The sequence below is a fragment of the Phaseolus vulgaris genome, chromosome 8 (assembly GCF_051622355.1).
Source record: "Phaseolus vulgaris cultivar YP4 chromosome 8, ASM5162235v1, whole genome shotgun sequence".
NCBI classification, from domain to species: Eukaryota; Viridiplantae; Streptophyta; class Magnoliopsida; order Fabales; family Fabaceae; genus Phaseolus; species Phaseolus vulgaris.
The window spans coordinates 7,448,821-7,471,115 of NC_143505.1; the positions used below are offsets into that span (position 1 = coordinate 7,448,821).

The window sequence follows — 22,295 nt, forward strand, 5'->3', positions numbered from 1 at the left end:
ATATCTTTAGTGGGAGCTATATATAAGATCATTACTAAGGTCTGATCGTGTCATATTAAGGAAGTACTCCCTTTGGTTATTGATGAAAATCAATCAGCCTTCTTGAAGGATAGAATAATGTTACACAGTGTTCTTATGGCCAACGAGGTGGTTGAGAAGGTAAGGAGAAGTCCGAGGAGTGGGTTGTGTTTGAAGGTGGATTATGAAAAAACCTATGACTCAGTTAGGTGGAAATTCTTGTTGGATATGTTACAGAGGTTGGGGTTCCATAACAAATGGATAAAGTGGGTCAAAAGATGTCTGGAGTCGGCCTCAGTGTTAGTTTCGGTTAATGGTAGCCCTACGGAGGAATTTAAACCATCTAGGGGGTTGAGGCAGGGAGACCCCTTGGCACCGTTTTTGTTCCTTGTTGTAGGTGAAGGCTTGGCTAGATTAGTAAGAAAGCTGTAAAGGAGAATGTGCTTAAAGGAGTGAAGGTGGGGAGGACTGAGACTGAATGTTGCATGTTACAATTCGCTAATGACACATTGTTTCTGTGTGAAGATTCCTACTCCAACATTTTCACAATTAAGGTGATTTTAAGGTGTTACGAGCTAGCTTCAGGTCTTAAAATCAACTTCCACAAATTGAAGTTGGCAGGTATTAGAGTGGAGAGGAATTCTCTTGAGACTTATGCAAAAACTCTTAATTGTAATGTTATGCAAATTCCATTTAAATACCTGGGGTTAGAACTAGGAGGGAACCCAAGGAGAAAACAGTTTTGGGAGCCAATTGTTGATAAAATTAAAGCTAGACTTAGCACATGGAAGGGAAGATGTTTGTCGTTAGCAGGTAGAGTATGCTTAATAAAATCGGTCTTTACTGCCATACCCCTTTTCTACCTGTCGTTCTTTAAAGCTCTGACATTGATATGTAAAAAAATCTCTAGCATCCAAAGGAGATTCCTCTAGGATTGGGAAAGTGATCACAAAAGTATTTCTTGGGTTAGATGGAAGAATGTATGTAAGCCCATGGAAGAAGGAGGATTGAGGATCAAAGATATAAGAAAATTCAATAATGCTCTTTTGGCAAAATGGAAATGGAGGTTGTTGAGCGAGGAAAAAGGAAAATGGAAAGACATTCTTGAATCTAAATATTACTCTGGAACAAGAAGAAATCAAACTTATACAAACTACCAATCCTGGTAGTGTTAAGATTTACCTAACATATGTGGTGAGGGAGAAGGAGATGGATGGTTCCAAGATAACATAGCTTGGAAAGTTGACTCTAGGGATAAAGTAAGATTTTGGGAGGATGCTTGGGTTGACAATTGTAGGGATATTGTGAAGGATACCAAAATTTTTAGGTGGAAAACCCCTTTAAATAGAGGTAAAAAACCACCGGCGAGAGAGTCAAAACTTCCACTATAATGGTACTGGGAGTACAATGAATTCCTCTCAAACAAATTCTCTCTATATGGGTTAAACACTTACACCCAAGAGCAGAAATAGAGAGTATAGGAAAAAGAGAGAGGAAGCAAGTGTGTGTTGCTATTTGTTGTGTGTTACATTGCTTGAAGGAAGCCACTATATAGAGTGGTTCTAGGAGACAACAATAATAAATACAATTAATGGTAATTAACCTCCCTTTGATTGCAATTGATTGTGGCAATTAACCTCCCATTGATTGCAATTGATTGTGGCAAGTAACCTCCCAATTATGACAAGAAAACGAAAGGTGAGTCATAACCCACAAATCTCCACCTTGACTTGCCTTTGACTGGAACACTCTCTCGCCATGAAGCCTTGATTAAGTATGGATAATACCAGCTAAGTTCAGGCAATGATCGAACTTAGCCGATGGAAGTGGCTTGGTCAACATGTCTGCAGGATTTTCAGCCGTATGAATTTTTTCAACAATTATATCTCCTGTATCAACAATGTCTCGAATAAAATGGTGTTTAATTTCAATGTGCTTGGTCCTTGAGTGATACTTACTGTTCCTGGTTAAGTGGACAACACTCTGACTATCACAAAATATAACAAGAACATCTTGTTGAAGACCAAGTTCACTTACCAAGCCTCGAAGCCATATAGCCTCTTTCATACCTTCTGTAGCAACAATATATTCTGCTTCAGTGGTGGACAAAACCGCAATGGCTTTAAGTGAAGAATACTAACTGATAGCAGACCCACATAGGGTAAAAAGATAGGCTGAAAGTGACCTTCTCCGATCTAAATCACCACCATAGTCAACATCAACATAGCCAACTACTCCTCTAGGATCGGCTCTATGTTGATCAAATACCAAACCAAGATCTGGAGAACCTTTCAGATAACGAAGTATCCATTTAACGGCTTCCCAGTGTGCCTTGCTTGGATTATGCATGAACCTGCTAACAATGCTAACAGCATAAGCTAAATCAGGTCTAGTACATACCATAGCATACATGAGACTTCCAATTGCATTTGAATACAGGACATGTGACATGCGCCTTTTGTCCTCGTCTGATTTTGGACACTGATCTGATGACAACTTGAAGTGGGCGGCAATTGGAGTATTAACAACTTTGCAATCTCGCATTCCAAATTTGTTAAGCATCTTAAGAACATACTTATTTTGTGATAGAAAAAGTTTTCCAACTTGACGATCTTTGTTGATCTCCATTCCTAAAATTTTCTTAACAGGACCTAAGTCCTTCATATCAAATTCACTACTAAGCTGAGCCTTTAACTTGTTAACTAAAAATTTATCTCTTGCAGCAATCAACATGTCATTAACATATAACAACAAGTATATAAATGACCCATCATATGTCTTTTGAAAATAGACACAATTATCATAGCTACTTCTGGAGTAGCCATGTCCAACCATGAAAGAATCAAACCTCTTATACCATTGTCTTGGTGATTGCTTCAAGCCGTAGAGAGATTTCTTCAAACGACATACATGGTCCTCCTTTCCAGGAATAACGAAGCCCTCAGGCTGCTGGATGTAAATCTCTTCCTCAAGATTACCATGAAGAAAAGCAGTTTTCACATCTAACTGTTCCAGCTCCAAATCATACAAGGCAACTAAAGCAAGTAATATACGTATTGAAGTATGACGAACAACAGGAGAAAATACTTCATTAAAGTCAATATCTTTCTCTTGATCAAAACCTCTTACAACAAATCTTGCTTTATTCCTTGTACTCTCAACACCAGGGATCCCTTCTTTTCTCTTAAGATCCACTTGCAACTAATGACTCGTTTTCCTTCTGGTAACTTCACCAATTCCCATGTTTTTTTTTAGAAGACTCTCAACTTCTTCTTGCATAGCAGCAATCCACTTTGTTGAGTCATCACCAGAGATAGCTTCAGAGTAATTATTGGGTTCACCTTCTTCACCCATCTCTTGTGCAATAGTTAAAGCATAAGCAATGTTGGCAGATTCTGGAATTAATCTTTGAGTCGGTTTTCTTGGTCTCTGTTGTGGAAGTTCTTGAGCCATAGACCACAGTTGTGGTAACCCTCGTCGTTGAGGTGGACATTGCTCATGTGGAGTCACATGTTCATTTGTACCATTAATAAGAGTGACTTGATCACCTTGAGTACTGGAGGAATTAGGAACGTCTTCCTCATGAGTGGGTGTTTTAATCTCAAACTCCACCTTCTCTCGAGCATCTTCCTGGTCACCTGTATCAATTGAGGAAATGACAATATCTTTTACAGAAGAGAGCATAGCATTTTCATTAAAGGTCACATTCCGACTGTGAATTACTTTGTGAGATTCTGGGTCATATAAACGATAACCTTTAACCCCTAAGCCATAACCCAAGAAAATGCACTTCTTAGCACGAGGTTCTAATTTTCCCTCGTTTACATGAGAATAAGTAGGGCAACAAAATATTTTAAGATTAGAATAATCAACAAGGTTACCTGACCAAACTTCTTCTGGAATGTTGCAATCAATTGATCTGTTAGGAGAGCGGTTTATCAGATAACTTGTCGTTGAAGCCGCTTCAGCCCAAAAAGATTTGCTCAAACCAGAATGGGAGAACATGCAACGAACTCTCTCCAGGATAGTTCTATTCATTCTTTCTGCAACCCCGTTTTGCTGTGGAGTCTTTGGGATGGTGAAGTGTCTGGAAATGCCTTCCTTCTTGCTGAAATCATTGAATTCATTCGAACAGAACTCAAGGCCATTGTCTGTCCTTAGCCTCTTTATCTTCTTGCCAGTTTGATTCTCAATCAATAATTTCCACTCTTTAAAAGTGGAAAATGCTTCATTCTTATGTTTGAGAAAATACACCCACAGTTTTCATGAGAAATCAACAATAATTGTCATCATATAACGACATTTACCTCTGGAGGGAACTTTTGACGGACCCCAAAGATCTGAATGAATATAATCCAAAGTACCTTTGGTTCTGTGTATGGCTTTAGAAAAACTAACCTTTTTCTGCTTACCAAAAATGAAATGTTCACAGAAATCAACCTTTCCAGTACAGTGGTTACCAAGGTGACCCTTCTTCTTGAGGATTAGAATTCCCTTCTCACTCATGTGGCCTAATCTCATATGCCACAACTTGGTGTTATCTTTATTGGGTGAGGCAACAACTGCAGAACCTGTAACTGTTGAACCCTGCAGCACATACAAACTATCACATTGAATTGCCTTTAGTAACACAAGAGCTCCTTTAGACACTTTTAAAACTCCACCTTCAGTTGAGTATCTACACCCATGAGATTCAAGGGTGCCTAAGGAAATGAGATTTCGTTTCAACTCAGGGACATATCTGACACCTGTTAAAGTTCTAACAATTCCATCATGTGTCTTGATTTTGATTGTTCCTTCACCAACAACTTTGCATTGAGCATCATTTCCCATCAAAACAAGACCATCATAAACTGGTTCATATGTGGTAAACCAATCTCTATTGTGAGACATGTGAAAAGTACAACCAGAATCAAGAATCCATTCATTTTTAGACCTTTGTTCAGTGTTGGAAGCTACAAAACAATCCCCATCAGATTCAGTTTCAACAATACTAGCTTCGGCAAATTTTTCTGGTTGTTTACCATTTCCCTTATCTTCTTTATCTTGCATATTTTTCAATTTATAACATTCAAGGATCTCATGTCCCTTTTTCTTGCAATAACGACAATATTTGGAGTTCTTGCCTCTAGATTTTGACCTAGATTTATGTTTAGTGTTCCTACCTTTCTCTTGGTTTCTTCCTCTAACTACTAATCCTTCACCAGAACTTTCAGAATGAATTTGAGTATCAAATTTTTCTTTGACTAGTAAATTAGTCTTGACATCATCAAAGCTTAAGGTAAGATAATTACCGTATAACATAATTTCTTTTGAATTGTCGATGCGAGGGTGGTAGAGAAACAATAAGTAGAATGGCTTTATCCTCATCATCAATTTTAACATCCAAATTTTCCAAATCAATTATGATGGAATTAAATTCATCAAGGTGAGATTGGATGGGAGTACCTTCGGACATTCAGAGTGTAAGGAGTCGCTCCTTTAACCGGAGTTTGTTTGCAAGACTTTTGGTCATGTATAGAGACTCCAATTTACTCCATATGCGTGCTGTAGTTTTCTCGTTGATGACCTCACGCAACACCTCATGGGACAAGCATAACTGGATTGCAGACAATGCCTTTTCATCCATCTCATTCCACTGCTCCTCCGTTATAGTGGTTGGTCTCATCATTTTACCTGTCAAAACATTCTTTAAACCATTCTGGGTGAGAACAGTTAGCATCTGGACTCGCTAGATAGCAAAGCTGATTTTACCATCAAATTTCTCAATATCCAATTTTGACATTATTGAACAACAGATCCTGGTTGAATTATCGAAAAACTTTGATGCCAATTTGTAGGGATATTGTGTGCGGAAGGGTAATAATTTCAACCAAAGATTATGAGAAATTAAAGTAAGAAGTAAAGTGAGAATAATACCAGAATTTTTAGGTGGAAAACCCCTTTAAATAGAGGTAAAAAACCACCGGCGAGAGAGTCAAAACTTCCACTATAATGGTACTGGGAGTACAATGAATTCCTCCCAAACAAATTCTCTCTATATGGGTTAAACACTTACACCCAAGAGCAGAAATAGAGAGTATAGGAAAAAGAGAGAGGAAGCAAGTGTGTGTTGCTATTTGTTGTGTGTTACATTGCTTGAAGGAAGCCACTAAATATAGTGGTTCTAGGAGACAACAATAATAAATACAATTAATGGTAATTAACTTCCCTTTGATTGCAATTGATTGTGGCAATTAACCTCCCATTGATTGCAATTGATGGTGACAAATAACCTCCCAATTATGACAAGAAAACGGAAAGGTGAGTCATAACCCACAACAACAACAAACTTATATCCTTGTATCATGGGTTATATTTCTTGTCCCTAGATCACGGTGAGTGAGGTATGTTCTTGGGGGGATTCAGGATGGCTTTGGCAGTTAAGGTGGAGAAGTGTAAGGTATGATGGGGAATCCATTATGGAGGAAGAAATGCTTAATTTTATTACTATAGGAGGTATGCATAAGGAAATCAAAGATCATATGGTATGGAAATGGGATACCATAGGAATCTTCTCTGTGAAATCTGCCTATATGAGTTTCAACAATCAATCCATTGGTTACTCGAATGACGTGTTTACCCTTTAATGGCAAGCAAAAGCGATGTCTAAAGCTTTAATTACCGTGTGGAGGATTCTGCTTGACAGATTGCCAACCAGTAATAACCTCGTCATGAGGGGTGTGAGTGTTATCTCTTCAGTATGTGTGCTTTGTAAAGAGGCGGAAGAATCATCCCAACATTTGTTTCTTGAATGTGCATATGTACAACAAGTTTAGTCTCTTTGTTTTAGATGGATTGACATTCTGTTTGTCGAACACAAGGACCTAAAATATCACTTTGAGCATTTTCACTTAGTACATATGTCCATCAAACAAAATTAGGTATGGAAGGAAATGTGAGTAGCCATTATTCAGTGTATTTGGAAACACAGGTATCTTCCTTTAATTTCTCTTTCTCGGATTGGCTTTTGAACTCTGGCCTATGCTTTCAAAGTTGCTGAAGTAGAGGTTGAGGTTCGTTTTAGCTACTGTATGGTCAGATAATGTGTGGGTAGTTTCTTCGAAAATGCAGGGGCTGACGTGGAGAAAATGATGAAGTATCATAGGAAAAGGGTGTCAACTTGATGGTGTATCTGGAGGGGAGGTTCGCTGGAGTAGCAGACTTTTGTTTACAGAATCAAACCTTTACAATGGTGTTCAGTCTTAAGGAATGGAGAGGGAAGATGATTCTGGAGTGGTTGATCTTTAAAGGAATCCTTGGTGCTGAATGCGTGGGTTTTATTGCCGCAGCTAATCAGGTTTGGGATTTGCAACCTCATTCGGTTCTGAGTGATGAGGCTAGGTGCTTATATCTTGGTAGCTGCTGCGTGTGCCTGTTTTTTCCTCTAGCTGCTGCCTTGTAGAGAGTCTAGAGGTGTGATATCTGTGACAGGTGGAAGTGTAATTATGCAGCTCTGTTATGTACCAGTTTGGTGTTGTAGTGCTTGGTATGGAGGAGTTGGTCTAGCATAGTGCTTCTTGATGGGTTAAGAAACCGTGTAGGAGGTTGACTAGTGTTGTGTGGTGTTTCTAGTTAAGTTGGAGTGAGACATGGTGTGTTGCTGATAGGAAAGGAAGTGCAGCCTAGAAGTCTGCTTTGGTCCTATGATCTTGTTTTTTCTGGTTACATTATCAAAGCATTTGGTATCATTTATTTGTTTGAAGCCACAACATTTATGCTGAAGCGACCTTTTTGTAAGACAAGTGTTGTGAATGGAAAAAAATTAACTGTGACAAAGCGAACCTCCTTTATAGAAGAATCCGAAAAAGTATAAAAAAAAGCAACACCATTATTGAAATCATTGAATAAAACAAAGAACAAGAGAATTAGATTCCACCCAAATTAAGTGTAAGGTTTACATTTCCCTTGATGTGAGTGAGCAAAGAATCTTTAGTTTGTGTATTTATACAAAGCCTTAGAAACCCAATAATAATGCAGTGGAGAAGCATTTGATTATTAGTTCAGGTGAAGTGGTCAAACAGAGATATAATATAATATTTTGTCTTTAGGTTCATCAGATCCTAGTAATAATAATCCATTTACATCATTGAGTTGCAGTTGCAGATATATATGCATGTTTCCACCTATTTCTTCATAGATTTTCAGTTTTCATTCCAGTTCTGTTCATTAACCATTTCATTACATTTTTTGTTATGTATATGGTTTTAACTGCCATGCATGCATCTATACTCATAAGATGCATATAAGTTTATATATATGGCATGATATGTGATGCATGATGCATCTTATAACCTCTTGGTTTGTTGGAGTAAACTTGTTGATGTCTTTTAGGTTTTCTCAAATATATAGCTCTCTAACCCTATATATATATTTATGCAGGTTTTTCACTTTTGGCTCCTTTCCCACTCTCCAATAATGGAAGACTCTCCAGTAATAGAAGAATGGTTCCCCGTAACGTTCAAAGCCACTGAACCCAATTGGATCCAAACGGAACCCAAATGGAACCAAAGCTTAGCAAATAAACGCATGGAAGTGAAGAAGTCGCATACAGAGATATACGAACCTGACCAAACCAAAATTAAAGGGAAAGAAGAAAAGAAGAAAGGGAATGTTTTTTCAACTTTTTTCTGAAAGGAGATGAACAAGCCAAGTAATCAATTTGCCTAAAAGTGATGAAACTTCTAGTGTATGAAACCACAAATAAATATGTACTGTTTCAGGAATAAAACTACTTTCAATTCTAACATAAATATGCACTAGCTCGAAGTTCAACACACTAATTTTTAAAATAAAAATACTTTTGAATTTAGCTAATCTCTTCGACTTATTAATGTTGGGAGCAATCTATAAGAGGTTGGAAGCAATCTATAAGAGGTAGGACTCGAACTCAAATCCTTTTGGAGATCAAGAAAACATTAATCACTAGATCAGGCAAAATCTTTAGTCATATTATCATTTTTATCATACTTATTATTAATAATATAATTTATACATATTATTATTATTAATAATAATTATATTAATAATAATAATATAAATTATATTCATATTATTAATAATAAGTATAATAAAAATCATAAAATACTAAAGAATTTGTTTGGGGTAGTGGTTAAATTTTCTTTGGTCCCTACATACGGATTATATTCGTATGTAATACCTGTTTACATACGGAATAGAATCTTGTACCGCCCTGGTGGTCGGGTGTGATGACGTGGCATCCTCCTACAGTATAAGCGTGTTGACAAGGCGCCAGGCTGGCAGAAGGGAAGGAAGTCGGGGGGCACGTGTGGTCGCCGGTTGTTAAGTTGGCGTGTTCCGATTTCCAGATTACCAGAATAGGCGATCGCCAGTTGAAGATGAAGTCGCCCGATGTAGATTCAGGCGACCTAGTCATTGGAGATCGCCAGAGAAAGCACATCGCCGGAGATGAAGGAGAAGCAGATTGTGAAGGCGGCCGGCGAGACCACAGGGAAGGTGTATGGAGGCCCTAAACTCGCCAGTTCCAGCAGAGATCGCACTCCCAAGTTAGCTATGCACTGGGCAGTACCATGCATAAGTAACTTAGCCAAAATGAGAGTAGAAGCAGCGCCAAGTCAAGGAGCCTCCAGATGATGGCACGTGTACAGTTGGATGCGAGCCACGTGTCCAAGTCTGTAATTGCCAGGAGAGAGAAAGCCACCAGGTATATAAGAGTTCTTAACAAACTTTCTAAGGTACGCACGTTCAGTTCATACACTTTACGCTTGCAAGTGATTTAGCTGATTGTGAGAGAGGATTTGCACGGTTCTTGTTCTTAGTATTTGGTGATACCGTCACTGACTTGAGCGTCGGAGTGCGATCGGCCGCAGCGGCGCCGTGTTGTTTCTTTGCAGGTTCTTGAAGTAGATCCCGGAAAGGAACGGAGGAGAGAAGCGGTGCGCACGTCGATCCTTTGACGAGGCATTCTCCAGCGTTCCGGTCAATAGGAAGGAACTGTTTGGGGTAGTGGTTAAATTTTCTTTGGTCCCTACATACGGATTATATTCGTATGTAATACCTGTTTACATACGGAATAGAATCTGTATGTAAAAATCCGTATGTAATGTTGATTTTACATAGGGATTTTGATCCCTATATAATTCGCGTTTTTCTTGTAGTGACATCTGAGAGAGCCTTTTGCGAATCAAGTTTTTGTGAGAATATTTTTTTTAAAGATCATTGAGGTTTCTTGGGGCAAAATTTTCATCATCTTGTGGAGCTAATTTCACTGCTATTGTAGAATTAAGAGCTTCAATTGTGTTTCTTGTGTTACAATTCAGATTAATTTGTTCAATTTTTTAATTAGTTTTGGAGGATTAAGGCATTGCCTTCTGCTCATGTTACTGCTTCAAGGGTGTTGAAAAATAAGATTGTCACTAAGGTTAATTTACTTAGACGTGGGATTGCGGTCGAAAGCGCTCTTTGTTGTTTTTGTGGTGTAAAAGATGAAGAGATTAATCATCTGTTTTTTTATTGTAGAATAGCATGGTTGGTGTGGAACCTCTGTTATGAGTGGTTAAGCATTTTGTTGGTTGCCCCCTGTTGTTCTTACTCTCATTTTTTGCAGTTCAGGTTGTGCAATGCTCTTGAGTTGGTCAATTTAGGGGATGGGGAGTATTTGGATTGCGGTGGTTAGTGAGATTTGGAGTCATAGGAACAAGAATTTATTCAAAGATGGAGAAAGGTGGAGTGTTGGACTACTCTGAGATCTTTTCTTTGGCTCAATTGAATATTTGGTCTTGGATTACTTCTAAATTCTCCACTGCTTGTTTCTCTTATTCTGATTGGTGTCTTGTTCCTCTGGATTGTTTTGTTTCGCTTTAACTTGTTTTGTGATTTTGGTTTTTAGCAGGGCTAGTTTTGAGTTGTTGGTTGGAAGGTGTGTGTTGTAAGAATGTCTCAAGTTTTTTGTATATGGGTTGGATCACCCTTAAAGTATATATTGTTTATTACTGATAAAAAAAACTGTGTTGTATTTTTGTATTGATTGTTAGCCAAGATAAGATTTCTTGGTGGATAGTTCTGCTGTAACATTGTAGTGTTTGTTTTACTTTTTGTAGTATTCAAGAACAGTTTGGTGTATTTTCTTATAATGAATTTTATTTTTAGTGATGAAAATCACCTTGGTGTGATGTGAAACTATATTAGCTCTCTATATGAATGAACCAACATAAAATTCTTGGTGTTTTTTTTGTATCTGTCATATTAGTTGTAAAATTATTTTTCTTTGTATTGTTATATTTGATTGTGCTTGTTTGTTTTGTGTGTAGGATTTTTTTTTGAAAAAATTTCATTAGTTTTCCAGTTTTAACAAGTTTAAATTTTTTTTAACATTATGTATTGACTAAAAAATCTAATGTGTTAATATACAACGTAATCCGTTGAAATTAATTTTTGTAAATTGATGTTTTATTAAATAGATTTAAAACTTCTAACTGTTAATCTTCTTTAAACTTTAATTTGTAGTTTTCTAGATTCTATTAAAAAATTGACATGACACTGAATTTGAATTAAACAAATTATTGCTGAAATATTTTAAGCCAATTCACCCTCCTCTTAAACTTATTTTCTCCCTATGTCAAAAATTTCTTCCAAACCTACTATTATGCACAATTCCCCTTCTCATACTGCTTATATTGGTATACACAATATAATATCACATGATCATTCCTATGTTAGTTCCTTATCTTTTTCTATAGATGATTATCATTCTCCTAGTACAAAATTGATACAAACGTTCATCCTATACTTACTCGTGCCAAAGCTAGAATCTTCAAACCCCAAGTTTTTCATACCTCTACTTTAGTTGATCCTTTTTAGCCTACCATATATAAACAAGCTATGGTGCAACTTGAGTGGCTCCAAGCTATGCGATTTGAATATTAAGCTCTTTGTCGCACATTTAGTTAGATGCAAATGGGTTTTCATGCACAAACTCAATGGTGATAAAGCTCTATTGGTTGTCAAGGGTTTCCATCAAACTGAAGGCCGTGATTACATTAATATGTTTACTCCCGTTATTGATGACTGTTTTACAGCAAGTGTACCGAGTCAAAAGTAATTATTTATCCCTAATGACGAATATTGAACCCACAAAGAACAATTATTTAGAATTCTAATCGTAGAATTCATTAAGTATAAGAATATATATACAATAATTTGATTTGAAAAATATTGACATAAATTTGAATGAAATTAAATGAAAACAAAATAAATGGGTAAAATAATTCAATTAAGAAAATTTGGATTGGGGTTAATCCTTCTCATTCGTCTGCATTTTTAATAAATAGAAACATATAACATTCCATCTTAATTTCTCGCATACGAAATTATTAAGATTGTCTCTCCTAAATATCGATTCATTATATATTTATAAAAAAAATCTTATCATTAAAAATAAATTTTATAAAGCAATTAACATTTCAAATGTATTTCTAGCATTCAAATATGTTAAGCATTATCATCTAGATCAGATACTCATAAGTACTTTCCAGTCAAATCTAAGGATCAAAATCATAAATAAAGATTCAAGATTTGAGAATAAAATGATAATACCAATATAAATCAAGAACAAAATTTTATAAATAAATATCATCTCAATACATAAGAGTTTGAACAAATTACTTTCAATCCCAAAGAGAAGAACTAGTCACTCATATTGGTCATTATCATGGAAAGCAAGAAAAAAATATCCAAGGTGTTTCTCCTTGACAACAACCTTCTCTAGGGTTTCCTTCCTTTGGTTTCCCTCCCAGGTCACACCCTTCTCTTTGCCTTACGCCTTTTATTTAACCTAATTGAGCTTGGGCTAAGTGATATATCGCTTAAATGAGATATTACTTGCTTGAGCAAGTTTTACGAGAACAAGCTCAACTTTACTGGAGTGAACTCGCTAAAGCGAGCCTTGGACGAGTTCTTTTGGAGTGATCTTGTTTAAGAAAGTTTTCAATGCTCAAACTTTATCTTTTCATCTTGTCTTTAACTTGTCCATTCTCCTTCAACCTTTTTCTCTTCATCTTCCCCTAGATTCATAAGCTCACTCACACTCTTCTTGTTATGGGCTTTCTTCCTTCTAAAAGTGGTTCTTCTCTGGGAATTTTACCAAAGTGGTGCAGTTTTTTTTTAGATTTACGTAAATGGGCAGATTCAGAAAATATTACAAGAATGGGCATTTTTTGGTCAAAGTTGCCAATGGTGTAGGCAACATAAATTAAATTCATTAATCCCTCTACTTTTCTTTTTTTAAGTAAAGTTTTCAACCTGATTGACAACTTTAGTTTAAATAAAATTGAATATTGGATTGACAACTTTAGTTTAAATAAAATTGAATACTGGATTGACAACTTTAATGTATTTTATCTCAAATGAAATTTCCAATTTTGTTGGCAAATTTAGCTGATTTTTTAAAATAATTAATATTTTTTTTTAAATGAAAGATGTATATAATAATAATTTAAAAATTATTTAAATTTACATGAAGTGAATAAAAATAAGAATATTGAGAAAAAATGTATTTTTATAGATAATTAATATTAAAAAATTAAACTAAATTTTGTTTTCACAAAAAAACAAAGTTACCTAAATTTAAGTTGGATTTAAAATAGGTTGTGTAATAAATGTAAAATATTTAGTACTTTTTAAATATTATTAAAATTAAAAATATTTTTGTTGTTTTTAAAAATCTGAAATTATGTTTGTGAAATAACGTTTATAGTTGATAAAATTACAAATAAAAAGGGTAGCGTTTAAACAATATTTATAAAATGATATTATACATGATTAGAAAATAGAAATATAGGAAAAGTTGTCATCTATGAGAAGCTGTGCCACATGGTGGTCTTCTTCGTTGTCTTCGTGGTCGTCCTTGTGGTTGTTGTTCGGACCGAAGGGTAGGAGGGGCGGAGGTGGAATGTCATCATCAGTGCCTTCGATTTCATTGTCATCACTCTGATTTTCGGACACTTGTGAAGACATTGTTGGTCGATAATACTGCATAGATGACATTGGATTGTAGGCAGATAGGGGGGTCATGGTAGAGGTTGCAAAGGGATTTGACGGGCCAACAAACAATTGTTGTTGAGATTGAAATGTTGAGTAGTTGAAAGGTGGTTGATGGAATGATGATTGGAATGACATGTGAGATTGATCCCTATATCCGAACAACTGGGTCGGTTGAACACCTGGTGGACGAAAAGATTGTTGTTCAAATGATTGAACTTGAGAAGAAGACCCGACATGATGTTGATAGTGAGGTTGTGTAGTCTCCTGCGACATATCATACTGTTTTGAAAATATGTGTTAATTTTGGATGAGTGAATGAAGAATAATAAATAATTTTGTAATTGAACTTACATCATCATCAGACGATGACTGTATAGGCGTGATGTAGCGGATAGTATGGTTGATGTACCATTGCATGTATGTTGAGTTGTCATGCAAATGGCCATTTCCGTTAAACTGATTTCCGTGAATTAGATGATTACGACGGTCATTCCACATAGCTATCCATGCGACATGATATTGTGGTTCCTCCTATGTGCGTCCTATGCATCCTCCGAGTCCACCTAACGTAAGCAAAGAAATATTAAGAACTTCGTTTTCTTATCTCGAAAATTAATACAAAAATAACATACCTTTTACCGAGTGGGAAACCAAATCCTTATTGAACTTCTTCATCGATCAATGGTTGAAGTTGTGGAGAAAAGCATGTTAGGCGTTCCCATGCCCAACACTGTAAAAGCAGCGTGCAACCTCCAACATTATCTTGATTAAAGTCTATTCCATGATCGAGCGCACGATACAGAGAAGCCAATACAGCTGACCCCCAACTGTAATTCCTTACGTTGTTCAAGTCAGCCAACAATAATAGATACATTAAATGTACCTTACTACCTGAAGAATCAGGCATCAATAGACTCCCAATAAGTGTTAATATGTGGGCTCGAGCATGTTGAGCAATAACATCATCGGTTGCATTATGTGGCAGTTCCTGAAAAGTGTTGTTAAGCCAAGACAACTTAATTGCATTTCCTTTTATCGCTGTTGAGGGTGGTATAAATTCGAGCAACTGGTCACATAAAGATACTAAATCACCACAAGTAATCCCGGTGACAACCTGTCCATCAATAGGTAAACCCAATATTAATTCCACATCTTCCAAAGTAACAGTTGTTTCACCGAGAGGAAAGTGAAAGGTATGAGTCTCTGTTCTCCATCTTTCCACTAATGTTGTAATTAGTACATGGTTGAAGTCAATGTGCTTAAATTTTAACAAATGTCCAAAACCAGAATGATCAATTAACCGTTTCACTCGTTGGTCAAGTATATCCTCATGCTTTAGTACCCAACTTGCATGTCTTCTGGGTCTCAATAGTCTTTCATTACCTTCCCATACGTATTTGGTAACATGTTTCTCTTGGAGTCGCAATATAGACATATTCGCGGGAAGACGATGAGATGCTATAAAATTCTAATAAAATGATTCCTGAAAATACAACCAATTTTTATAATACCTTTATAGATAATTCCTATTAAAATGATATTATCAATAAACATTAATTTTCTTAAATTAAAGATAACGAAAAGATATTTACACATACTAATTAAAGAGTACCGAGTATAACATATTATAAAAATATTGATTGAAAGTAATATATTATGTACAAACAATAAAAATATAAGAAAAATAAAATAAAAATATATTTTTTAGCAATTGTTTGTCAATATTTAATATCAATTAATTATATTAACTTGCCTTTTTTTTTATAAGTTAATAATAATTAAATTTTATGTTTTAAAGTATCATTTTTAAATTCCTTTAACAGAGTATAAGTATTAAGTATTAAATATTGTTTGTATGGATAACTATTAATCTTTGTTAGCATGTGCATGTGCTTGCTACTACAATTAAATAAATAATTAAAATATTAGAGAGAACTTACCTTTGTGATTGAATGCCACCCTTAAGCACTCTGGAACAATGGCAAAGCTTGAGAGTGTTTTGCATAGGACACAGACTCTATTAAATAGAGTTGCTTGTGTGAGTTTCAAAAAATGAAAGTTTGAATTCAAACTTCATTTTCAAAAGAATCTCTGCCATGAAAAAAGAATCTCTGCCATGAAAACTATAGCCATGACATAAAGCTGGACACAAAATAAAGTATTGCTTGGTGGTGCACGAAATTGCAAACAAAGTTGCCAACCATGAAGGCAACTTTTAATATAAGTTGCCAATGGTGAATGCAACTTCTTCCAAAGTTGCCAATGGTGAAGTCAACTTCTTTGTTATGAAATTAGAAAAAATAAAAATAAACCAAGTGTAGCGTGGAGTGATGGCTTTCTGTCACAATTACATGAGGACTTGATTTATGAATAAAAATAATTGTACTCATACAGAACATTTGTTATATAATGGAACAACAATGCAACTCTCTAGCCTTGCATTCCTTCTTTGTTCTACTCTTTTTCTTCTCTTGATTTCTGCATCCAAGTTAAAAAAATTGAGGACAAGGTTTGTGAGATATATTATTTTCTCCTTCTAGTTTAAAGTTCAAAGAAAGTTGTAAAGGTAATGTAAATTTTCCGTAACATTCTTATTTATCATATTTTTTTTAAAATGCAGATGGACACGTGGAATGTCAGTGGAACGTCACTAAGCCAGCATGAAGAACCAATAATTACAGACATCATGGACGACATAAGTGAAGATGGAGATAACTACGACTTTGATTTGGATGATGAAGATGAGTTCAACAGATCTTCACAATATATTCCGTCTGGCAGTCAATCCGGACATAACATCGATTGCGAACTCAATGAACACATGTCTTTCATATCAAAGGAGGCGACATTGAATGCCATAAAACGATACCACATAGACAACGGTTACAAATTTGTTGTCGTGGAATCAAAGCCAGACAGATATGTGGCTCGGTGCATACATCATGATGTAGGGTGCGAATGAGATTACGAGCATCTTTTAGTAAAATCTGAAGTCAATGGGAGATAAAAAAAATTGATGCACAACATACTTGTTTGTCAAAAAATCTTACGGCAGACCATGTTAATTTGGATTCAACCCATATTGCGTCCATGGTGCTGACTTCAGTCAAAGCAAACCCTTCTGTCCCAATTAAAAGCTTAATTGTAGAAATAAAAAATTTGCATGGCTATACTATCATGTATAGATGCTTGGTTGGGAAAACAGAAAGCTCTTGCTTTGACATTTGGCGATTGGGAACATTCCTACAATGATCTTCCTAGATGGTTGGAAGCAGTAAAAGAAAGCAATCCAGGGACAATTGTGCAGTATATTGCTTCTCCTTGTATGGTTGATGGTGTTCAAGACAATTCGTGTTACACGTTGGATCGGGTGTTTTGGTCTTTCAAGCCTTGTATCGATGGTTTCAATTTTTGCAAGCCCATTGTACAAGTTGATGGGACATTTCTAATCGGAAGATACCATGGAACATTGTTGACCGCAACCGCTCAAGATGGGAATCGAAACATATTTCCATTGGCGTTTGTGATTGTTGAAGGCGAGACTCGGGAGGCTTTAATTTGGTTCTTCCAATTATTGCGACAATATGTGACACCTCATTCGAATTTGTGCATGATTACTGATAGAGGAACCGATATAATTTCAGCATTACAATTCGAAGAAGTTGGATGGGAAGGAGACGGCCTTGTTTCTGTGTATTGCATACGCCATATCGCATCGAATTTCAACAAAAAATTCAAAAATGTTGAGCTGAAACGGCAATTGATTAACATGGGTAATGACATTCCTTACCTTCTCTCACAGATAATTATGACCTTTTACCATTTAACTAATTTCATTTACTTCTTTATGACAGCTTATGAGATGAAACAACCCATAGTACAAGCAAAGCTATCAGTTATGCGATCTGAGTTCAAGCAAGCATTTTCTTGGATAGATCGCATACCATTAGAGAAATGGACTCAAGCATATGATGGGGGAAAGAGGTATGGTCATATGACCACAAATCTAGCAGAATGCATTAACTCTGTGCTTAAGGGAGCTCGTTCTTTGCCGATTTCCGCTTTGGTTAAGGCAACTTTTGAAAAAACAAAAACATGGTTTGTTGAACGAGTCTTCAAAATAGACACCATGTTACGCGCAGGTCATTATTATTCAGAAGATATCACAACCTTACCTTAAAAAAAAAAACAAGATTCGTCTATGTGTTTTGTGAAAAGGTTTAATGTAGAAAATTCTGAATTTGATGTCCAAGAATTAGCCACCCCCCAACATGGTCGGCGACCTCAATCATATACAGTTAGATTAAATGATTGGTGGTGTGATTGTGGTCATTTCCAAGCTCTTCGACTTCCCTGTGGTCATGTTATTGTCGTTTGTTCCTCTTGTCATTTACAAATGACGACATTCATTGATCCAGTTTACAACCTCCACACGATTAGAAAGGCATATCAAGTTGAATTCCACCCCGTTCAAAACGAGGATTATTGGTCTACTTATACCGGGCCAAATTTCATACCAGAACCCCACATGCGACATAAAAACTCGGGACGACCAATTACGACTCGTTTGCATAATGAAATGGATCAATCAATTCAGAACAAGACAAAAAGATGTTCTTACTATCGCAATGAAGGTCACAACAGAGGAAATTGTCCATTTAGACAGTAGAGTCATGCTTTGTAATGTTGTTCTCATCAAATATTTTAATATCATCTTCTTTTAATGACTTATATTGAATAATTTATTTTATTTTTAATACATTTATTTTACATAAATACATGTATATTATTTCTTTTTACATATTATATAATTTATACTTTCATATATTATATAATCTAAAAATTTATAAATAAATTATATCACATTTTTATAAGTGTATTTTTAACTTTAACGATATTTAAAAAATACTAAATATTTTTAATTTATCAAACAAATCATTTTTAATCCAATTTATTTAAAATTATTGTAAAAATATTCATTTTAATTATTCAACTTTATATATCATTTTCTTAAATAAAAAAAATTAAATTTTGGTATTATTTATAAAATACTTTTTTTAATTATATATTTTTATTTTTAAAAATATTAATTATATTTTTTTAAAAAAATAAAATCAATTGAACTTGGCAATTGAATTGACAATTTTAATTGAGATAAAATACATTGAAGTTGCCAACCCAGTATTCAATTTTATTTAAACTAAAGTTGCCAATCTAGTTGAAAATTTTAATTAAAAGAATAAAAGTAGAAGGGTTAAGGAATTTAATTTATGTTGCCTACACCATTGGCAACTTTGACAAAAAAATGCCCATTCTTGTAATATTTTCTGAATCCGTCCATATTTAAGTAAATCTAAAAAAAAACTGCACCATTTTAGTAAAATTTCCCTCTTCTCTCTTTAGGTTATGCAATAATGATATTTTTTTTTTCATTCTTATCTACATTGATGACATTATCTACATTGATGACATCTTGATTACTGGTAGTTCCCTAGTTCTTGTTAAAAGTTTTATCAAATTATCGAGTGACAAGTTTTCATCGAAAGACTTGGGTTTGTTAGCTAAATGATGACAACTTTCATCTACCTCATTATTAGGGATCTTCTACATCGTGCAAAGATGATCAATTCAAATCCTCAATCCATTCATATTGTTTTGTCACCTTGTTTAACTGATGATGGATCTGTGTTGTTGAAGATCCTATTCTCTATTGCTCTATAGCTGGTGCTTTTTATTATGTCACAATTACTCAATTGAAGCTCTCTTTCTATGTTAATAAAGTATGTCAATATATGCATCATCCTCAAGTTCACCAATGAAAAGCAGTGAAACACATCCTTCAGCACTTAGTTGGAACTTCAAACCATGGTTTTCATCTTCGTTCATGCTTAGATTTCTCCATAGATGGTTTTTGCGATTCTGATTGGGGCTCCAGCTTGGACAATCGAAAATCCACTACAGGCTACTACATTATGTGTGACAAAACCTTGTGGCTTGGTCTTCTCGCAAAACAAAAGGTTGTTTCTCCAAGCAGCTTAGTCTTTTCTTAATTGAAGTACACATTTCTACTTCTACACCAAAGTTATATACTGAGACGATATTGGTGTTGTTCTTCTCGTGATCAATCCAGTTATGCACTTTGAACTTAATCTTCATTTTGTGCGTGATTGTGTCACAAAAGCATCTTCTTCTAATTGCAGTTTCAAGTAGTTGATTTACTAACCAAACTAATTTATGGTGCTGTCTTTCATAAGTTCAAGTTCAAGAGTAAACTTTTGATTGTTGAAAACTCTTCCATAAGTTTATCATATAGATAAAGAGAGAGAATAACACCATTTAAGTAAGATAAATGTTGTGCATGGAAAAAAAAATTAACTATGCGACAAAGGGAACCTCACTTTATAGAAGAATCCAAAAAGGTGAAAAAAAAGCAACACCATTATTGAAATAATTCAATAAAAGAAAGAACAAGAGAATTAGATTCCAGCCAAATTAAGTGTAAGATTAACATTTCCCTTCATGTCATGTCAGTGAGCAAAGAATCTTTAGTTTGTGTATTTATACAAATCCCTTACGAGCCCAATAATAATGCAGTGGAGGAGGACCATTTGATTATTAGTTCAGGTGAAGTGGTCAAACAGAGATATAATATAATATTTCGTCTTTAGGTTCATCAGATCCAAGTAATAATAATCCATTTACATCATATGCATGTCTCCATCTATTTCTTCATAGATTTTCAATTTTCATTCCAGTTCTGTTCATCATTAGCTATTACATTACATTTTTTCTCATGTTTATGATTTTAACTGAGTATAATGAACAGGAGTGGTGTGTATGGTGGGAAGATTCAAGTGGTTTCACTCTTTTTTCTTATATGTTTGAATATTAGCAAAATGAGGGCATGTTTGTTGGCTTCAACTGTGTTGGATTATGCTTGCAGACTGTCATACATGCATCTATACTGATAAGATGCATATAAGTTTATATATATATATATGGCATGATATGTGATGCATGCATCTTATATATAACCTTTTGGTTTGTTGGAGTAAACTTGTTGATGTCTTTTAGATTTTCTAAAATAGCTCTTAATCCTATATATTTATGCAGGTTCTTCACTTTTTCTCCTTTACCACTCTCCAATAATGGTGGAACCCAAATGCAACGAAAGGTTAAGAAATAAAGCAAAAGGTTATAAGTTTCAAAAAGACATATACGAACCTGCCCAAAATGGAGACAAAATTAAAGGAGAAAATGAAAACAAGAAAGGAAAGTGTTTTTCATCTCTTTTTCCTTTTAAGTGTATCAACTTTTAATTGTATTTTTTGCCTCAAAGTGATGAAACTTCTAGTGTATGAAACCAGAAATAAATATGTATTGTTTCAGGAATAAAAGTATTTTTAAATTTTGTTTCATTTCTGATATAAACATGCACTAACTCGAAATTCAACACACTAATTTTTAAAATAAAAGTACTTTAGAATTCCGCTAAAATTAATTAAAATATCTTAATGTAATGCCTCACTTAATCTAATATATTAGTAGATTAATATAATAATATTTCACAAATATACTATATATTGAATCTCTATATAAAATACATTATACTTGATATTCGACCATAATTTCTTAAAAAAGAATATATATACATCAAATCCACATGAAATAATAATAGTTATTAACTCTGAATAGTTCGCGTACAATTATGATCATAGCAAATCATACACACATAGACGAGGATGAATTACTTTAAAAAGAGTTATCAATCAACATTTATACCTAAATACATATTTATACATAAAGAATACATATGATATTATCCAAATATAACATTTATGCACAACAAATTACAAAGATTCACATACAATAAAAAAATGCATGAATTTTTAACTATATTTCAAAAAATAGTATAATTTGTTACACTCATTTTCTTCTACAAGATTTATATTAAATATATCTTCTTAGAGTTTCTTACACTAAAAAAAAATATTATTTTATGGACTTTTATTTACGGATATAAATCTGTATGTAAATTTAGCATTATTTATGGATATTACCCACGAATATAAGTTCGGTAAATTTAATATTACCTACAAAAATTATCCACATATCTGAATTCGTAGGTAAATTCAACATTACTTACAGATTATTACCCACAGATCTCTATCTATAGTAAATTTTACATTATCTACAAATTTTACCAACGAATCTAT

The 22,295-nt window shown here is 34.6% G+C and overlaps 2 long non-coding RNA genes and 1 pseudogene across 3 annotated transcripts; all 3 read left to right on the forward strand.

Moving 5' to 3' along the window:
* The first annotated feature begins 7,841 nt into the window (after positions 1 to 7,841).
* LOC137823550 (uncharacterized) lies at positions 7,842 to 9,303 on the forward strand. Of its 2 annotated transcripts, XR_016514750.1 has the most exons (3): positions 7,975 to 8,064; positions 8,440 to 8,934; positions 9,289 to 9,303. It is a non-coding gene; the product is annotated as an uncharacterized LOC137823550 (long non-coding RNA). The 2 variants fall into 2 exon arrangements; XR_011083145.2 differs by lacking the exon at positions 9,289 to 9,303 and having other exon boundaries at positions 7,842 to 8,064; positions 8,440 to 8,810.
* A 7,866-nt stretch (positions 9,304 to 17,169) lies between these two features.
* Positions 17,170 to 18,748, forward strand: LOC137823703 (uncharacterized; annotated as a pseudogene).
* A 1,874-nt stretch (positions 18,749 to 20,622) lies between these two features.
* On the forward strand, positions 20,623 to 21,497 carry LOC137823551 (uncharacterized). Its single transcript, XR_011083146.2, has 2 exons — positions 20,623 to 20,703; positions 21,193 to 21,497. It is a non-coding gene; the product is annotated as an uncharacterized LOC137823551 (long non-coding RNA).
* The last annotated feature ends 798 nt before the right edge of the window (positions 21,498 to 22,295 follow it).